At 38.8% G+C, this 20,569-nt stretch overlaps 1 protein-coding gene across 4 annotated transcripts in view; it reads right to left on the reverse strand.

The window, feature by feature from the left end:
- adcy7 (adenylate cyclase 7) overlaps nucleotides 1-20,569 on the reverse strand; it is a 77,993-nt gene that overhangs the window by 51,391 nt on the left and 6,033 nt on the right. For 2 of the 4 annotated variants that reach the window (XM_041984119.1, XM_041984087.1), the window contains exon 1: nucleotides 12,569-12,591. The exons of the other annotated variants lie outside the window; for them this stretch is intronic. The gene's annotated coding sequence lies outside the window, so the exon portion shown is untranslated. Of the gene's footprint in view, nucleotides 1-12,568; nucleotides 12,592-20,569 lie in introns of those variants that run through there. 4 annotated transcript variants of the gene reach the window in all.

Here is a 20,569-nt window from a genome sequence, read left to right on the forward strand (position 1 = left end):
TTCAGAATATCAAACATTATGAGTTTATAGTTAAATGCCAGCTGCCAAGATTTAGCAAGTGGCAATAGCATATCTGAGTGATATAGGGCTGGGCAATTAATCGAATTTTAATCGCAATTACGATCTGGGTTGTCAACGATCATGAAAATGAAATGGTCCGATTATTTTTTGTCCTTCGATTTGTGCTGTTTTCAAATCGAGCGCAGCTGTCATTGCAGCGCTTTGCTGCAGACTCCTCCCACAACCCCGACCGCTTTAGTTTTATTGAGAACGAGTTGCAGACACCTGGACACACGGGAGGCGGCGTCGCTTCTTCTCCATCATTTTCTATGTAAACTTACGCGAGGAAGCGAAAATCGCTGCCCTCCTCCAGCCAAGCGACAGGCGACAGTCGTGCATGTAAAATGTTGCTTTCGTGCAAGCAGATGTGCACACGGGGGCTTGCGACGCAACACAAAAAAATAGAAAAATGTTCAATTTTTGTGAGTCGCAACTAAATAATCCACCAGCTCCCAGAGTCACAGAGAGACAAACGTTATAAACAGAACTTTTTTCTCAATTAACACAGTGAACAATCCGGGATTTAAGAAACTCATCAACACTTTGGACAAATGGCATCACTGCCATCTCAACACCATGTTAGTGGACTGTCTCTTTCTTCCCTGTATGAGTGTAGTGAGGGTGTGTGAAAGACATGGTGACCGTCCAATGTTTCGCCACCGCTACGGACCTGTGGTCAAGCCGCACCAGAGCCGTATAGAAATGTCGCGCTACATTTTATTGACGCGGGTTTCAACGTGAAAACGAAATGTCTCCAGACTATTTTTTTCCAGATCACACCAGGGGGAACATAGCTGCTGGTCTGAGACAAACAATAGCTATGGGGACCTGGTGGAAAGAAACTAGTCTGCATTACCACAGTAAACACTTCCAATGTCACCCCCCAACCCCCCCCCCCACCTCTTATCTATAATCGTGTTAAATAATCGAGATCTCAAGTTCAATCAAAATAATCGTGATTATCAATTTTCCCATAATCGAGCAGCCCTAGAGTGATATATGCTGTTTTCATCCAGTATCTGGTAAATGATAAGAGAATAAGCTATTACAATGACACAGCAACCAAAAAGAATACATTCAAACAACTAGAAATATAATCTAAACTAGGGCTGGGTTTAAAAAAATTGATTCATCAATTTGAATAAATTCTAATTAAAAAAATCCAACATCAATTCATAAAACATGAAGTTCAGGGCTCCAGGCTAACTTTTTTTACGCGTTTATTTATAGGAGCGCAAGCAGAAAATTTAGGGGCGCACACTGAAATCACCTTGCAAAGCAAATATTTACATTTCCTCTCATTTTCACTGTATTAGTGATAAATACTTGAACAATAAATTTAGAATTTACAATGTTTACAATTCACATTTTTTGCAGTTGACATAACATTTAGAAAAAAAAAACATCTTACTGCTTGCACTAATACAAAACAAGTAGACATAGAACTTGTCAATTCAAATTAAATCAGATTTGATAATTTGATTTGATTTTCACTTTGTAGTCAAAGCAGAAGCGCAGTTTTGTTACCATCATCCCCCATAGAACAAAATACACTTAAAAAAAACCTAAACTAAACAAAAAAAGAAAATATTGACAGAATTTTTATTTTATTTAATTATTTCTGTTCTAAACATTTTTAGGTTGTCCTGTTTTTTTTTTTTTTTTTTTTTTAATCAATTTTTGCCTTTCCAACAACATCCCTCTTTATGGCAGCATCAATTACAACTATATGTACTAGGCTGATTATGCTAATTAGCGACTTCTAGGACAGCCAATAGCTACCTTTCTTGCTGAGGTGTTGAGAACAGTGGCTAGAGAGGCGTATCAGTCCCTGAAGCTGTTTATTGCCAGGAACTACATGGACAAGTCACACCATGCCCTATGCGGGATGATGGTGACAAAGTTGCCGTTCTGCTTTGACTACAAAGTGAATCAAATCTGATTAGATTTGACAAGTCCTATGTCTAGGCCTGTCGCGATAAGCAATAAATCAATTAATTACACGGTAAGAAAAAATGAGTGCGATAAGTTTGCCGGCCACGATAATTTTTATTTGTCCCACCTCCCCACCCGCCTCACACGCACTTTACCATAGACTGTGTATAACAACAGGTTTCACTATGGAGTATTTCGACTGAACGCTCTGGATTCTTGAGGAGTGATCTCTCTCGTGTCATACTTGACAGCAGCATGTTGAAGCATGAGACCATGGTGAAGCACCTGTGTGAACCAGTATGCCGCATTTGTTTTGCAGGACTGCCAATACGCATTGGCTGTGAGACTCGCGCATTTAAATGGCTTCTCACGCTCTCACGCTTAACCTCCGATTCTCATGCTGAACTATGTAAATAAGTCAAATGGAGAAATAATAGCTGCGGTGTGTGTGAAAAAGGCGCAGCGTGGCGGCAGCGTGGTGGCACAGCGCGGTTCACTCACTAGATCAGTCTTACAATATATTGAATATATTTTTTAAAGGCAATTTTGTTTACAGAACAGACTTTATTATCCATCATACTTATTGTGTTTGGTTGGGTTTGGCTTTCACTCATTTTTAATGAGACTGAGCACCCATTTTATTTATTGTTTTTGTTTTATTTAAAATGTCTTCCAGTTCCAGTGTAAAAAGTTCTTTAGAAATGAAAGTTTATTGCTCTTTGAAAGGGTGTACTTGCATTATTATGGCATTGTCATTATATTAGTTGAAAATGGTCTTAAAATGACAACATTATCGCTTTGTGCAATATTATCATTTATCGCAATCATTTCCAAGAAAATTTATCGCCCAGCAAAATTTGTTATCGTGACAGGCCTATCTATGTCTACTTGTTTTCTATTAGTGCGGCCAGTAAGATGTTCTTTTTTATGTTATGTGAACTGTAAACATTGTAATTTCTGAATTTATTGTTTAAGTATTTATCACTAATACAGTGAAAATGAGAGGAAATGTGAATATTTCCTCTGCAAGGTGATTTCAGTGTGCACCCCTAAATTTTCTGCTTGAGCTCCTAAAAATTTAAGTTAGGGGCCACTGTGCTCCACGTAAAACAAGTTTGTCTGAAGCCCTGCACTGAGAAATGTTTACTATATAATTCCAGGTTTGATAGGCCAAACAGAAGTGACAAATTTCCCCAGTAAAGCAGAAATTATAAATCCTCTTAAAGTGCTTAAACTGTTTCAGCACAGGTGTTAAAGCTAAATACTGCAGATGTGTTGGAAGAATAGCTGCCTCAAGAAAAAATAGCAAATGTGTAAGATGAAAAACATACTGACTGCATATAAGTACTGCATGGCAAGGCACATTCCACCAAGCCTTCAATTACAGCTGTGCAGCAACAGAGAGGTCAGACTTTGGGAGTGACGCAGAAGAAGCAGAGGGATCTCATTACCTCAAATGCCTCTTAAGAGCCATGGATGACAAGAGATTTAAATAATAGCATCCTTCTCTATCCCCTAAGTGTTTTTATTAGCCCTCTCAAAACATGTATTCCTGCACATTTTTTCTTACAACTGACATCTAATTTGGGTTTAATAGAGCCACTGTACACTGCCTCATTGTGGTCTTTACATAGTCTCTTCCAATCTTTGACTCAGAGGAAGCCTTGTCTGGGTGAGGCACAGCATGAGTTACATTTCTTGTAAAAGCCATCCACAATGTTTTGCCCCTGTGAGCCAAGAAATTTGCAGGCATACATCACTGTTGAATAGTTATACAGGAATGTGTTCATGCAACAGCACCCTTTCTGGGGTTTCAGTGGCTGAGTGGGAAGAGGGGTTTGTGGGTAAGTTGGATGAAGATGAGGTTACTCCTACTGAGCATCTGTGTGCTCAGTGGGATTTCTTGAAGGAAGTGGCCTGAGAGGACTTTAGCTACTGCTGTTCTCAAAAATGACACACTGTATAGGCCTACTCTTTGTACAGACAAACCCACTGAAACGTTAAGAACTCATCATGTGTCATGTAAAGCCTAACAAACACACATAAGATTTTTTTTAATCTGATGAGATTTTTTTTCTGTTTGAGACCTCACACATAAAGATAAAAAAAAAATCAGGCTTTTAACAGGTTTGATCATACTGTGTGTGGTGTGCTCCAATAATCTCAGCACAGAACGACACACACATAACGGTGCTGTCACACAACTGATCTAGAATCAAGTCCTCCAACACAGAAATCTCGCGTGATCAAACGTGATCTGACAAAAATGAAGAAGAAGAACCATGGCAACAACAGGAAAACACAACATCAGCATGGAAGCGGATATACAAGACGAGGGAATGATGGTGGTCCTGTGACTATTATTAACAGAAAAATCCAGAACTGAAAAAAATATCAGACTGGATACGGCATTAACACAGACTTTATATTCTTCCTTGTTCCCCAGTCAGCTCGCTCGTTGGATTGTTTACAGTCTGTTCTACGTCACCATCCACAGAATCAGAACTCAGGAGTTGCCGCTTTCCCCACACACATGAATATTTTTGATTGTAAATGTTGAACATGTTCAATACTTCCAATTGTTGGTCACGACTTGTCTGGACCACCTCAGACCAAATGATAATCTTATAGGATAATCTTATAAGACTTACGATAAAAGGGTGTTTGCCGTCCTTGGTTGGGAAGGGAGAAAATCTGAAAGGTCCACAACATTCCTAGGTTGCGGGGAAGCTGGAGCCTAACCCAGCATTTTAGTAGGTGAGAGGCAGGGTACACCCTGGACAGGTCACCAGTCCATCGCAGGGCCAACACAGAGAGACAACCATTCACACTCACTTCTAGGGAGACTTTAGAGTGACCAGTTAACCTAACATGCATGTCTTTGGACGGTGGGATGAAAACCAGAGTACCCAGAGAGAACCCACGCATTCACAGGGAGAACATGCAAACTCCATACAGTCACCCAACGATTGTGCATAATACACATTAGTGATGTGCCGGCTTGCGGGTTTCCCCGTGGGTCATGAGTCGGCTCTAGAAATTTTAATTTTAATCGCTGGGTAGGTGGGGTGGGTCATTAAATACGCCTGTGCAATGCACGTAACCTGCGATCTCATGTCATTTGGTCTTGCTAATTCCGCTCTGTTTATTATAGACTTTAAATCCTTCCTTGCTCCCCAGTCAGCTTGCTGTCTGATTGGCCACATTTCATTCCACGTCACAATCCACACAGTCACAACTCAGGAATTGCCGGCTTTCCACACACACGTGAAGACTTTTAGTTGTAAATATTGAACATGTTCAATACTTCCGATTGTCAGCCACAACACATGTCGGAACTGATTGTCGGGACGAATTCACTCTCAACACACATCAGACCAAATGATAATTTCATAGGAAAATCTTATACGACTTAAGATAATCGGCGCTTGCTGTCCTTGGTTGGGAAGGGTAAAATCGGGATAAAAACAGCCCATCTAAGCTAGATACACCTTAAGCTAGGTACACACATAAAGATGTGTGTACCTAGCTTAAGGTAGAGAAAATATATTTTCTTTGCATCATCAAACAATAATGATTGTCTTCCATTTGTTCCAAAAAGAGCTATCAGAGATAATCTATATTCAAACTGTAGCTAGAGTTAATTTCCAATCCAACTTTATTTAGAAAGCACTTTATAACAACTGCAGTGGACCAAAGTGCAGTACAGAAGAATAAAAGCACAGAGAATAAAATAAATCAAAACCTTAAAAAACAATAAATCAAACAAATAAGACAAGTTAAAATATAAAAACAGAAGCAAAATGTCAACATCTCAAGAGTCAAAAAGTCAAGAAGAACAGGTTCGTTTTAAGAACAGACTTGGAATCAAGCAAGGAGGAGTCCTGTCTGATATGCAGATGCAGGTTGTTCCACAAAGTGGGTCCAACAGTAACAGCAAAGCCCGATCTCCTCAGAGCTTATGCTTTGTTCTTGGCAACATCAAGAGCAGCTGATCAACTGATCTTAAAGAGCATAAAGGTGTGAGGGTGAAGAGGATTTTCTTTTTTTTTTTTACTGAATCACCAAGGACATGTGAGAGTCTGTATCAAACATGAGGTAAAAGAGTGAAAAAAAAACACAGCCTTGTTAAAAACACAAATTTGTTTTATTCTGAGTGAAGTAAAATAGCACGTTTGTTAAACAAAATGTTGTAAATTAACCTTTGCATAGCAGTGTTTGCTACAAGATTTTTTTAAACTGAGGGGGAGGGCTCTGCAACCTATATTATAGTAATTATCACAGCTTAAATCTTTTCTAAATGAATTATTTATTTAAGACAATATAATGTAGCCTTATGTAGTGGCATGGCTTGCAGCCAGGGTGAGAAAACCTGAATTTTCTTGTTTTTTGAAAGAAGAGCCCTATGGCTCTTCTGTTTAGAAAGTCAGTCCCAGTCCTATTTTTTCCTTGCCCACTAGTCCCCTCCACTTCTTCTGACAGTTTAGCAAACAGGAAACAAGTGTTATATTCTTTTACATCACTAATATTGCGCAGTAAATGTAAATATTACACTGGCCATGGTACTCATCAATATCACTTCGGTTCTGCCAAACTTGAGGACAAAAAGTCACAATTAATCAAAGACATTGAAGGTCTCCCTTATCTTACGTCACCATACTCTGTCTCTGGGGTTCCTCTTTCTTCCTTTGAAAATATTTTAATATTGGCTTACTCATCTGAAATGCAACCCAGTTTTTTTAAACTTAACTTAACTAATGCAAGGTTGAAAGTTTTACATTAGATATGAAAGATAGTTTATTGCAAATAAAGACTGTTAGTAGCATCTTACTAACAGACTATGGAGGGACACTTTGACAGAGAGCTACTGGTTTGTCTAATGCTGCATTTGCTGACCATAGGTAACTATGATTTTGCTAACTCTAAAAAGTAAAAGATGTTGGCACATGTCTGAGATCAAGACTGTTTTCCAAGTCAGTAACTTGGGTAAGGGTCATCTATCTTGACTTCTGTATTATCCCCAAAAGGCAACTTATCACATACACATAAAATATATTTTTAATCAAATAAAAAAAATACAGTATTTTAATTTCCTTCTTCTTTTAATTGGTCTATGAACTGTTTGTTGTTTTGGCATTACAACTAATGCAAAGTAAATTTGAAGACATCTTTGTTATTTGTCTTACTTGGTATATCAAAAATAATGTGATGGTGATTGCCAGCATCATCTCTGTAAGATACATTTAATGCAGCATTAGACCCTGTCAGCATTGTTTTGCATCTATAATTGGCATGCAGTAATTACTTTCACATATATTATTCAAAATAATAGAAATGTTTAGTTCAAATTAAGTGTATATAAGGGAGCATGCTTTCTTTATCCCAAGAGTAGAACTGCTCTCTACACTTTGCATTTAGCAAAAAGGTGAAGATATGCATTTAGTGATCAAAACTCTTTCTGCCATGTTATATTGTCAGTTGGTCTGTACCAGATTTTTCTGTGTTGTATATTTTTTTGAGTTTTAGTAAAAAGGAGCCAACAAAACAAACACGTATTTCTTCAAACATCTCCCCCACTCTTTTTGCTGTCTTCAGCTTTTTAATCTCCTTTAATTTAAAAATCAAAATACATTTTAACAGCTCAGAGATGTTGAAACAGAAACCAGATTTTCAGTGCTGAGAGCTCTCAAGCGAAGGCAAACCATACTCTGCAACGTACACTCGGCCGCACAGCATCTCACTTCCTTGGCAACGGTGACTCATTTCCCTAACAACTGTGCAAGGACAACTTCATAAAAACGGAAACTGAAGCCACTGCACAATTAGTCACAGATGGATGCTGTTATGAAAGCAACCAGTAATTTTGAGATGTCTGGAAAAAAGTGATTGAGTTAGAAAAGATAGGCACATATGCAGGGTCGTACCCAGGGTTTTAGAAATACTAAAAAACCTAAGCCTAGCAGACAGATCGAAATCACTTCCCCAAACTTTAGTGGCAGCTATACATCTCCTTCAGCTCCACATTTTCTCCCTCCGTGTAGTTTCTGGCTGTAACACCAAAGGACTGCAGAGTGATCTATGTCTCTACCCGATCAGCACATTTTCCCCTTCTCTCCTCCTCTTCAGATCACCTCATCATAACCTCATCACCTTTGCTTCTGAGTTATGATTGATTTTTATATATTTATGGAGTGTTGTGGTCTTCCCACACACATCACATGCCACATCGTTGCTGTTTGTGGAGCTAAAATAACTACAAGTAACTGTGTTTCAAACTGAGTGATCATTGAGCAGTGAGTGACCCACGTGCTGTTGTAACGCTACACTGTGCCTTTTTTTTGTATATGACAATGGCAGGCGGAAGAAGAAGTAGTTCCTACCTATCCTAATAGTTTTGTTACTTTCCACTGTGTTCATACTAATAATAATTATTAATCTGAGAATGGATTCAATATGAGAATCTAAGAAGTTCTAGATCTAGAATATCCATCCATCCATCCATCCATTATCTTGACCGCTTATTCCATTTCGGGTCGCGGGTGAGCTGGAGCCTATCCCAGCATTTTAACAGGTGAGAGGCAGGGTACACCCTGGACAGGTCACCAGTCTGTCGCAGGGCCAACACAGATAGAGACAAACAACCATTCACACACACACTCACTCCTACGGAGAATTTAGAGTGTCCAATTAACCTAACATGCATGTCTTTGGACGGTGGGAGGAAGCCGGAGAACCCGGAGAGAACCCACGCATACACGGGGAGAACATGCAAACTCCACACAGAAAGGCCACCACCCTCAAGGTTCGAACCTCCCCCCAGCCGAGATTCGAACCGGCGACCTTCTTGCTGTGAGGCTGCGGTGCTAACCACCACACCACCGTGCAGCCCGGTCTAGAATATAAATAGTTGAAATGGGAGGAATTTATATTTTATAATCAATGCACACATAATTACACATAATTACTAATTAGTCTTCTCAGATAAAAGCAAAAGCATTTATTTTAGGGTTAGTAAACAGCAGAGAAATACACAGAACTTGGTGTCCTCAGTGGTAGGTAGGGCCATCCACTTATGTAGTCCTGAACAAAACATTTATAATTGATTTGTGTGAACCTTTTTTCGTACTCACTATGAGTAGTAGTCAGCCTTATAAGCTGTAAATGTAAAATCCACTTTTAGGAACACTGAAAATGACAGAGCAGTGAATTTATAATACAAATGCTTATTGCTACAGTCATAATCAGCAAGAAGACTGTATAAATTAGCTAAACAATTCACAGTTTGAAAAGACAGCTGTTCTGCTAACAGACTATGAGACATCTAAGCCTGAAGCTTTGAGTCCCTTCACTGTACCTCTTTCATACATGAGTTTTTTTTGTTTGCTTGTTTGGTTTTTTTTATACCAGTTTTTTATGCCAGAAACATAATCCGCTTAAGAAAGTGGTGCGACCATAATAAGATCAGTAGACATGATACACAAACAATAGTTTTGCCCAATTCAATGATTCCAATTATAAAGATAATATTGTACCTGTATATGTAACATCACTCTTGTCTCAACAAACCTTTACCATCATTACAAAAAAAGTTCAGCAACTGGACTTAGATCCAATTACTCCATGTGAACTTGTTTTCTTAATTTGATATTGGAGTGATGAACAAATATTTGCATGGGACATATAGGTGGATGCTGAGGTGGTGAAGAGGCTAAAAATGGCAGGAATCATACAGTGTCTGCAAATATGAGGCCAAGAATGAGTAAGGAATTTTGCATTTTAAATAGACCACCCAGACTGGAGGAGTTTGATTGACAGGTGGCATTAAAGCGTGAGGCAGATTGCATAAGAAGCAGCAGAGCAGCTTGAGTTGGCAGCATTAAGTAGATCGCAGACGTTTCACATCTAAAGTGTGTTTGTTTGTTTGTTTTACCAAACAAAACACAAGTGAAATACGAATGTGGAAAAGAAATACTTCAGTTTCTCCCAACTGTGGACTAAGGTCCCATTGATATCAAACTGAACACAAAAATCTACACAACATCCCCAGGCCCTTACAGTCAGTTGGGGTCAACAATGCAGCAGCAAATGTTGTCATAAGAACCACACAACAGGACAAACACTAAAAAAGTGTTTAAACATGACAGAGGTAAAAAGATAAAGTCACTATAATTAAACCTAGGAAGATTAGAGCCATGCCACAAACCATTCCACAAGTTACTAGCCTATTCTGTATTTCACTGGAATCAGCAACCATGAAAGTAAAGCAATAATATAAAAAAAATGTAAAACAAAAAATCGCTGAATTGTTTGGACTAAATGACCAGGCATTTTCTGTAGCTGAGAATACAGGTTTCAGAAATTTAACACATAAAATTTCTGAGCTAAGAAAGCAATATGGAGTAGGGCATACTAATACTTGCATTCAAATCTACCACAAACCAGAGATCAGAGATGGATAAGAAAAGAAGAAGGAAGCCCAGCTGGACAGAGGAACAGTGTTTGCTCCTGGATCAATTGGTCAATGAGCATAAAAGTGTTGTGTGAGGTATATTTTAAGAACAACCACAAATATGATTCCTGCACAAGCCAATCTGTAACGTTTAATTAATTCACTGTCATCCAGTGTTTGGAGCATATCTCTCCTGCCTCTCCTGTCCGCCATTTGTCCTCTGCTCAGGGAACTCCTAAGCATCTTAAAAGTCCTCTTCCCTGCTCTTAACAGATCTCACCTTAGGAGCTCTCTTAAGAGCTAAGACTCTTTAGGAATAGCTTTTATCTTTACTAGGATCTACTCTTCACTTTTAGGGGAAATTCTAAAAAAACATCATGATTCTAAGAATTTTATTAGAATTTGGCAACTAGGAGCAACTCTTTGCATAAAGAATCTTTAGGAATACAGCCCCTGGACTCGATGTGACAATTAGCACTTCCTGCTTTGGGATTAGCTTCTTCAGTATAAGTACTCCCTGATTTCCTATGTTCGGTGCCAGTTTCTTGTCTATGTCTTCTTCCCTTGATACTCAAGCTTAAAAGTAGACTTGTCATGCTGGATCTAACACTATGACAGTAACTATTTTTCCTAATTCTAAAATTTATTACTTGTTTTGTTGCTGCATTAGCATCACAGCAGAGTGTCCTGGGACCCACTCATGTCTGTTAATGTAAAAAGATTCAAGGGCCTACACTGATAGGATAGCACATGTGACCATATGAAGCATGATTCAGAACGTATAAGGTTCTACGTCAGGTCCCTGGTCCCTGTGTTAGTAGACTTGATAAACTTGATAAACTCTTGTTGCTGCACTTTTGTTTTGTAAGTCATTATGCTACAAATTTTGCAATAATAAAATTTATGAGCATCACACTAGCTTAACTAAAGTTGTATTTTTTAACAATTACTTAAATGACGTGTGAACTGGAAATACATCAGAATCAGAGCCTAATTTAAATTTTATTTGTCATGCTAACAACAAAATTAAGACATACAGTATCTGTGGTCAAAAAGGTCAACCATCCTTGTGTCGCATACACATTTGTTTCAGTATACTGAATTCATCATGTACTGATAATAATCACTGATGACAATTAACTTAAGAGGAGGCCGTAGTAAAATTATTTTAACATACTTAATTTTAAATTACACTTTTAGTCAAGAATCAAACGCATAAAATGAATCTGTAAAGGTCGTCTGTTTAAACTGGAAGAGACATTGCGGATGTAGGGCAGGCATAAAACTGAGAGCACAGAGAAGGAAATTTAAATAATTTCTTCTCTTGATTGTCATGGGGAATGTGAGAATAAAATTACCACCCTGGAGCTCTGAGGGGGGAATAGAGTGAATATGAGAAATATAGTTTCTCAATTTCTCAAATTGCATTGTTGCAGGACCTCAACGCTTCTCTACCTGGCTTGCTGACTAAATAGATATATCAAAATACATCAAACCTTAAATGCCTTCTACTGATTGATGTTTGATACTTGAATAGAGTTACAGTTAAATGGTGGCTTAAATGGTTACTGGTAGATGAAAATTCCCCATCAGAGCTAATCAAAAGCAGAGAAGGGGTGTGTCTTAGTGTAATACAGTAAAAAAAATAATGGAATAGTGATAAATTCAGGTGCTAATAAAGAGAATCTTAGCAGTTTTTCTGTTATATTATCTGTACATGTAGTAGATGCCCTCCCAAAATTATTTGCAAAGCAGAACACAGTGTTATTTTTAGAGCTTATTCCCTAATTTTATCTTATGTTTTACACTTAGTTTATTTTATGGGTTTTCTCCCTGAGATGATCTTCTAAAACCAAAGAGCCAGTCCTGGCTAATAACCTATTAACCAGGCACACACAATGGATAGCTTGTTGAGACAGCAAAATCCTGAAAGCTTGCCGGTAGCATGCAAAAACACATTTCTGAAAAAGTAAACGAACTTACTCATACGATATCATAAAAGATACACAGAATGCAGCCCAGCATAAGTTCATTGTCAGCAATATAATTAGTGAGATCTCAATGAAAAAAAGTACAGTTAGAGTGCAATATAAAAACCAAAGCTTAAAATATTAACTCACTTACCCAATTTCTTTATAAAGAAACAAAAACCACTAAAATTTTCCAAATGGGCCGTAACTGCGTTATAAAGACTCTTCCTGCCATTAGAAATGTAGACCAGCTGTGCTGCAAAGTCCTCTATCTATTCAATGTCCTCAGTAACTGTCTTTCACAGGCAAGTTTTTAATTTCTGCAGTGAGTTCTACAAACTGTGTTTCAATGGCACTTCTCCAGATGGGGTGCTCTTTTAAGCATTACATAATGTCCTTGAACGACAGCAAGCACAATACACTGAAAATGAAAATGGGAGAAAGAGAGCAAGACACCCACACATTGGCATCGTTCACACTCAAACAAGCATTCACATGAGGCAAGCATCAGCTCACGCTGGCTGCAGGGTATTTTAACATGGCATCTGATCAAGAAGTTTGACACAAGGTCATTTTATATGCATCCTTTTCACTCAAAGCATTTTATCAGCAACACGCTATTTCATGCCTGTACATCACAATAACAGTAAGGAAGTTTCATAAGTTTGAATATATGATGTGATTTTTTTTTGTAAATAATTTATTCACCCTTGAGTATGCTAGACATTACAAAATGCTAAAGGCTTGTTATGAGTGTTTTCAAATAGGGGCTGTGGGTGGGGAAGATGCTCAGGAAATGGAACAATTAAATAAATTGGGCAAAGAAGCATTTTTCTAATGGCACTCCAAAAAATCCCATCTCAGTTGCATTGATCCTCTCCAGACAGCGAAAGTGCACAGCCTTTTTGTTCCCTCAAGAGATTTCCTAAGCAAGATAGAATAGAATACAACAGAATAGAGTAGAATAGAACAGAATAAAATAGAATAGAATAGAACTTTGTCATTGCAACAAATGTGCAACAAATTAACCTCCAGTCAGTGCAAAAACAGAATATTAGAATAGAATAAAATAGAATAATTGCAACAAGATAAAATTATATATATGTGTATGTGTGAAAGGACAACCCGGAGGACGGTTGCCTCCGCAAAGTCCATTAATTTATGATAATGGCCACCTCGTCGGGCATTATCCCGCTTATACCATGGTCCATTAAGAAAGAAAAAAATATTAAATAAATTATTTATGCGTTAATGTAGTTTTTTACTGGTAAAATCGTAAGTTTTTCACAAGAAGCAGGTGAGTGGATTATTTGATTGTGACACGCTGCCAAGGTAACCAGCTCTGACACAGAACCTGCAGCTCAGTCGGCCGCAGATGTCACACAAACATTTCAGAGGGCGGGTGCAGCTCTTACAGCTTGTGTGTGTCCAGAAGATGATGCGACATTTTGTTTCATCACTCAAAGTCCACAGATAGTTTCCTACATCGTTCAATAAGTCTGCAGGCTGCTCTGATCTGGTGCCTGCAGCCCGGCATATGAGTTTCTGTTGCCACGGTTTAGTCAGCGCAATAATTTACAACAATAAGTCTATTTGACCGGAACTTCTTTTATAGGTGTCCATTATCACTTTTTAATAGAAACCTTCCAGCCAATCAGAATCGAGTATTCACTCAAACCATGGTATAAATATATATATATTAGTGCTGGGCAACGATTAAAATTTTTAATCGAGATGTTGCGATTAATCGCATTGTTACGCGCAAAATGTCTCTTTCCTTTAAGGCCTACAGCTATATAAAGTTAATGCAATAAATTTTGGTCTACAAGCACTACATCAAGGGTCTCCAACCTGCAACTCTGGAGCCGCAAGTAGCTCTCTGGACCTCCCACAATGCTTCTAAATACGTGGCTAAAATATTTTTTTAAATCTATCTTTCTTGCCATTAGATTGGAAACCAGGGACTTTTTTTTTTTTTTTTACTTTACATAATTTTCCAAAATTATCTACATCCCTTAGAAAAAAGTCTGTCTATCCTCTTTTTTATAAAGGTTGTTTGTTTTTCTTTATTTTAAAACCTAAAAACGGAAATAAAAATGTGGTTCTTTAAAAATAACAAATATCCTATGGTGGCTCTTCATTAGTAATATATATTAAGTTGCCTTTTTGAAAAGGTCTTGTAAAATTTGCAGCTCTAAAGGAGTTTTATTTAGTTGGCTGAGGGAAAAATGGCTCTTTGGATTGGAAAGGCTGCAGACCCCTGCACTAAACACAAACAGGTTTAGCAGCAGTTTTCTCTTTAAACAGTAACAGTTAAAATATTTTTTCATATATATTTATTAAATCAAATATTTATGAGAAAGAAGGATGAAATACTCAGGATTTACTAACTAAAAGGTAAGAAGTCAGTAGGATGAATTTAAAGCTGCTCCCTTCTAAACACAGAAGGAACAATATGTGATAAATATCAGCATCAGGTGAGCAGATAGAAAGCAGGATTAGAATCTCACAGCTTCTAGATGGTGAGGAGAGAGAAATATTCACAATATGCACAATAACTTCCATTCATGCACCTTTAGTGCTTCATTATCCAGATTTCTTGCCTATAATTTCTCTAACCTTTCATTCTTAGCTTGACTGTTTAGCTTCACCTCTGTACCTGTACCCTCTGCTACTGGGAGTTAAGGGGTTAACGTCTCGTTTCCAGGTGTAACGTCAGGTCTGTAGATTTAATTGTAAACATGTGTTGTATCCACAGAAAGTCCAGAATCTCAGCTAACAGCTCAGTAAAACTATTTTTATGACCACCAAACACAGTTAAGAGAACAAACTATTCAAAAACCGGGTACACAAAGTCCGAACACACATGTAAACACAGATGATGTCTCCCCGTGTCCACTCCACGGCATGAACACGAACAAATGGCTCCTCTACCGAAAGCTCACATCTCACAGATTCCACAGCTGGAAGATTCGGTCTCAGAGGACTTAATCACCACCAGAGTGAGAGCTACTGGTCGGTAGTCACTGAAGCTAGAGATGTGTTGCTTCTTAGTCAGGGGAACAATGGTGGAGGACTTCAGGCACGGTGGAACGATGGACTGAGACAGGGACTGGTTGAAGATCCTAGCACAGTCTTTCAGCACCGTCTAGGGACACCATCAGGTCTTATGGCCTTCCATGGGTTGACCGCCCGCAGCATGCGCCTCACATCATGCGCCTCACATCATGCTCTTTTAATGTGAAGTTGAAGCTGCTCTGGACCGCAGGGTGTGGTGTAGTTGCCTCCGGAGAGTCTGCCTCGAATCGGGCAAAGAAGTTGTTCAGCTCCTCTGTCAGTAAGGTGCCTCCTTCAGCAGCTCTGATATTGACCTTGTAGTTTGTGAGGTGCTGGACCCCCCGCCACACCTGCCTGCTGTTGTTACTCTCCTGGTGTTCCTCGATCCTCCTCCTGTAGTCTGACTTGGCCTCTCTGATGCCTCTCTTCAGGTTGGCTCTGGCTGCACTGTACAGAGCGCTGTCACCAGACCTGAAGGCAGTGTTCCTGTCTTTAAGCAGCGCTGTACCTTCTGGGTCATCTGGAGCTCCCTGTTGGGGTTCACCTGGATAGTCTTGTCCACTGTGACATTATCTATGCAGTTTTTGATGTAGCATAAGACACTGTCTGTGAACACCTCCAGGTCTGGGTGTTTAAAAATGTCCCAGTTAGTTCTGTTGAAGAGGTCCTGCAGCTGCTCAGAGGCATCATCAGACCAAGGTGTTACTGTCTTTCTGGTTTGGGGAGCAGTTTTCCAGAGGGGAATATATGCAGGGATCATAAGCAAGGACATGTGGTCTGACTGGCTAAAGTGTGCTAGCTGTGTAGCCTTATAGCCCCAGCTTGATGTTGGAGTATACCTTGTCCAGTGTATTAGCTCCTCTGGTGGCACATCTGATGTGCTGGTGGAGCTTAGAGAGCACTTTTTTTAAGTCTACATGGGGGCTCTCGCCATGTCCACCGGGATGTTACCACTGTCAATAAACTCAGCTCTTTCTTTCTGCTTAACATCCTGTCCTTTTAGAAGGCGTTCCTGTCGCCTGTAGATGTACTTATTTCTGTTTTTAAGGCACTGGCTGGGAGATCAGTTTGCTGCAGCTTTAGTGAGTGCCACCATGGTAACCATCATCAAGATACAGTAGTTGTCATGAAAAGGTATGACTGACTGCAACTGACAACAGGAGAGGTGACACGAGATTATGCAACAAATGAGGTACACACTAAACAAGAATACTTAGCTGTAATATGGTACACCATAGCTCAGTGATGTCCAGCTCCAGGGCTAGAGGCTGCAGTCCTGCAGGTTTTAGATGTCTCCCTGATCCAACACACCTGTTTGAAATTAAATGGCTCTCCTCAACAGCTTGTATTTAAGTTCTGCCCAAGAATGTTGATCCATCAATCTGATTAAGGTGTGCTGCAGCAGTAAACATCCAAATCTTGCAGGACAGCGGCCCTCGAGGACCAACTTTGGACACCCCTTCCATAGCTTTTTGTTAAAGAGTCACAGGTCTGTCTAAAATTAAACTGAGAGGATAACTACTGTAAATGTGACCAATGTCAAAAAGGCCACACCATTAATTCTAAATCTCATCTGAAACTAGCTTTGGCCAAATAAAAAACTCCTCTTAGTTTATTATTCTAATTATCAGCAGGCTGTTGTTTAAGTTTGAGATAAAGTACTTGATGTGAATTTTGTGATGAAGCTAAAGGAAACTGTTGTTTAAACCAGAGGCTGAAGTGGACCAGTTAACGTGGAGGTGGAGCTCGGCTGTGCAACATTTGCTTTACCAACAACCCAGTTTCTCTCAATTATCTATGCCAGAGCAAGGATTTTGATCATCAAGTAACTCAGCTGAAGTCCATTGAACCTCTGTGGCAGGATTTGCCAGCAGGGTGATGAGATGCTCTAAGGGTGCATATAGGCATGAGTTTGCTTGCAAACACAAATATCTGTTTGTATTTATCATTGTTATTTCAAATTAAAGTATAAGATTTTTGGCTCTATTAATTAAATTTGAGCCATTAAACTTGTCATGTGTGAGCTCATGTGTTTATCATATTTGTTATTTTCCCAAATCTTTTTTTGAGTGCTAAGTTATTTTATTTTATTCAATTATTTTCATGGGAACCGGTTTAAATATGCTTCTTTTATGCAAATGGGTTCATTCTGAGTACTGAATATGTGGCTGCTTATGCTTAGATGATGGTTTGAGGTTTGTTTAATAATTATTTTCAGGGTCTGCTGTGCTGCACCACAAATTCACACTAAAACTTGCCTGCACGATCTCAGACCTGTCATACCATTTGATCGTATCCTACACTCGCGTCAAAATTAATAAACGCCAAGCATTTATGGGGGTATTTCTCTGTCTCTCACACTCAAAAAGTCCCGTCTTGCTCTCAAATGTTCTCTGTGCTCTCAAAACTCTTGCTCTTGAATATTTTTCTCTCTCTCTCGGGTTACTGAATGAGCTGTCTGTCAAACCTCCTCCAGCCAATAAAGTACTAGGTGCTGAATGAGCAAATAGTCCCCGCCTTCTTCAGGGTGCACTTCTTTGACTTGACACAGTGCACATTAAAAAACTGGCACATAACGGGGATCATCAGTATACATGTATGGATAACTCAGTCCAGCAATCTCTAGTAAGCATTGTGTTTTTATTATGCTTTTTAAATATACATGCACATGTTTTTTTTAATTAAAGAACACAGTACACTGTACCTGTACAAACGTACAGTATGCTAAGTATAAAACTAAGGAAATCTTAAATTGAGAAATAGATATTCTGCTTTTATGGTACTACAGAATAAACCTATGGTAAATTAGCAAGCATATGGAGCATATCATTGTTCCTATAAGTTTGTTAAATATGTAACAGAATTGTGTTGAGTAAATGAGATACATTACCATGGCTTCAGCCGTGTTCCACTTTGTCAACTAAATTAAAAAATTCAATTAGTGTTTTTCCTTACAAAATGAATAACATGAAACTCACCAGTATTTTCAAAATTTAAACCCTAGTACTCCTACAGGATCTGCTTCAGTGTAACATCTTGGAAGGGCTGCTAAATAAAATCAAATACATAGCCAGCCATCCTAATGTAGATCTTGATTATCTTCACTGTGCTCTCACAAAATCATCTTAGCTGAGGCAGTAGCTGATCTTATAGACTTACCAGAGGACCAATGAGTTATAATGTTACTGACAAATATGTGTCTACTTTTGAAGTAAAGAGGGAAATTATAAAAATAATTATAATAAGCAAACTTTGGTGGCAAAAAAGAACAAACAAAAAGTTAAAACAGTTAACTAGTTTGGAGTTACTGTGTCAAGTAAAACAAGCGCACCCTGAAGGAGGTGGAGACGATTTGCTTGGTCAGCATTTATCTAGTACTCTATTGGCTGGAGTACATTTGGCAGGCAGCTCAGTCAGCAACCCAAGAGAGAGGAAAACATATCCAAGAGCACAAGTTTTGAGAGAGCAGAGAATGCGTCTGAGTGTGAGGGAAAGAGACGAAGCATGAGCACAGGACATTTGAACCTGCAACACTAAATTTGAGAAGAGGAGCAGAGTTTTGAAAGGAGGAACAATATATTTAAAAGCAAGAAGGGACTTTTTGAGTGAGAGAGCAGAGTTTTGAGAGAGAGCAACATGATATTTGAGCGTGAAAACAAGAAAGCTTTCTCTCAAATCAAAAATTACGCTTATGATTAAAGATAGGGAAATACCGCCATAAGCCTTGCGTGGAAATGCTCATGCATACAGATTTCAGTCATACGTTTATTTGATAAATTACCACCAATGTGAGTTGTTTAACTATAAACACAGAGTTAACCTGTATGACATGAAATCCATAATCCATAATGGTTGAGTGACACGCACAACCATTGCCAATTATATTGCATGTTAACAGTTTATAAAACCACAAGGCTAATATTTTTACACTTTCACTTCTCTCTTTTTCACAACTAAGTAAAGCTAAAACAACACCACCACCAAGAGCAGTCCATACCTCAGATATTTCAAAGAGTGCACCCAAGTAGCAGCAAAATGCTAAATGTCAACCTGTGCTTGCGAAGCCACAACACAAGAAGCACATTAAAGTATGCTTACAGCATAAAGACTCCCAGACGCAATTCTTAAATTATGTTAAAATATGAAAGTGGCCAGATTTCAGACACAAAGTAAGGCTTTCTGTTGAGAGACTGTGAACTTGAACAATTATCTGTCAATGGCTGGTAGCTGCTGACATTTTGAAAATGTTTTGTGTGTATGTGTGTGTACTGGTTGGGAAAGTATTAAAACAATCAAATATTAAATATAAGTTGCTGACTCTAACAGGATGAATTCACATGTTCACAGTCTTGCATTTAAAACTGTTAAAGGGCCAATGACAGAAACTTTTGAACCTTGAGAGAGAGTTTACAGGGCTGGTCCCTGAGGAATCCGGCTTTTTTTTTTGTTGTTTGTTTGTTTTTACACAGAGGGGAACCTCCCACAATTTCGTTGCACAATATTGAGGAATTCCTAGGAGTATAAGACTAAACAAGCTTATACAAAGTGAAAACAATCCAGAGAGCTTAGTAGTTCAACTGGACATGACAGAAAGTGACCTGAATCACTAACCAAAGATTTGATGACCAAAGGTTATGGTGTTTTCATAGCTTTATTATACCTGTCTTAAATAAACTTAGTGCATGTTGTTGAAAAAGCACTATGAATGTAGTGTCTCAAATATTATTAGTTTGAAGATAACAGACATATTCACAAAAGAATCTCAAAATTCCTTTGACCAAACTACAAACTTTTTTCTTATGCAAATTTTGCTCAAAAATACAGAGAAAATGGAAAAGCGGAGAAGTGGGAGATCAACAGGCGGATCGGTGCGGCGTCTGCAGTGATGCGGACTCTGCATCAGTCTGTCGTGGTGAAGAAGGAGCTGAGCCAAAAGGCAAAGCTCTCTGGTCAATCTATGTTCCTACCCTCACCTATGGCCACGAGCTGTGGGTAGTGACCAAAAGAACAAGATCGCGAATACAAGCGGCCAAAATGAGTTTTCTCCACAGGGTGGCCGGGCTCTCTCTTAGAAATAGGGTGAGAAGCTCGGTGATCC

This window comes from Melanotaenia boesemani, chromosome 1 (genome assembly GCF_017639745.1).
Source record: "Melanotaenia boesemani isolate fMelBoe1 chromosome 1, fMelBoe1.pri, whole genome shotgun sequence".
Classification (NCBI taxonomy): domain Eukaryota; kingdom Metazoa; phylum Chordata; class Actinopteri; order Atheriniformes; family Melanotaeniidae; genus Melanotaenia; species Melanotaenia boesemani.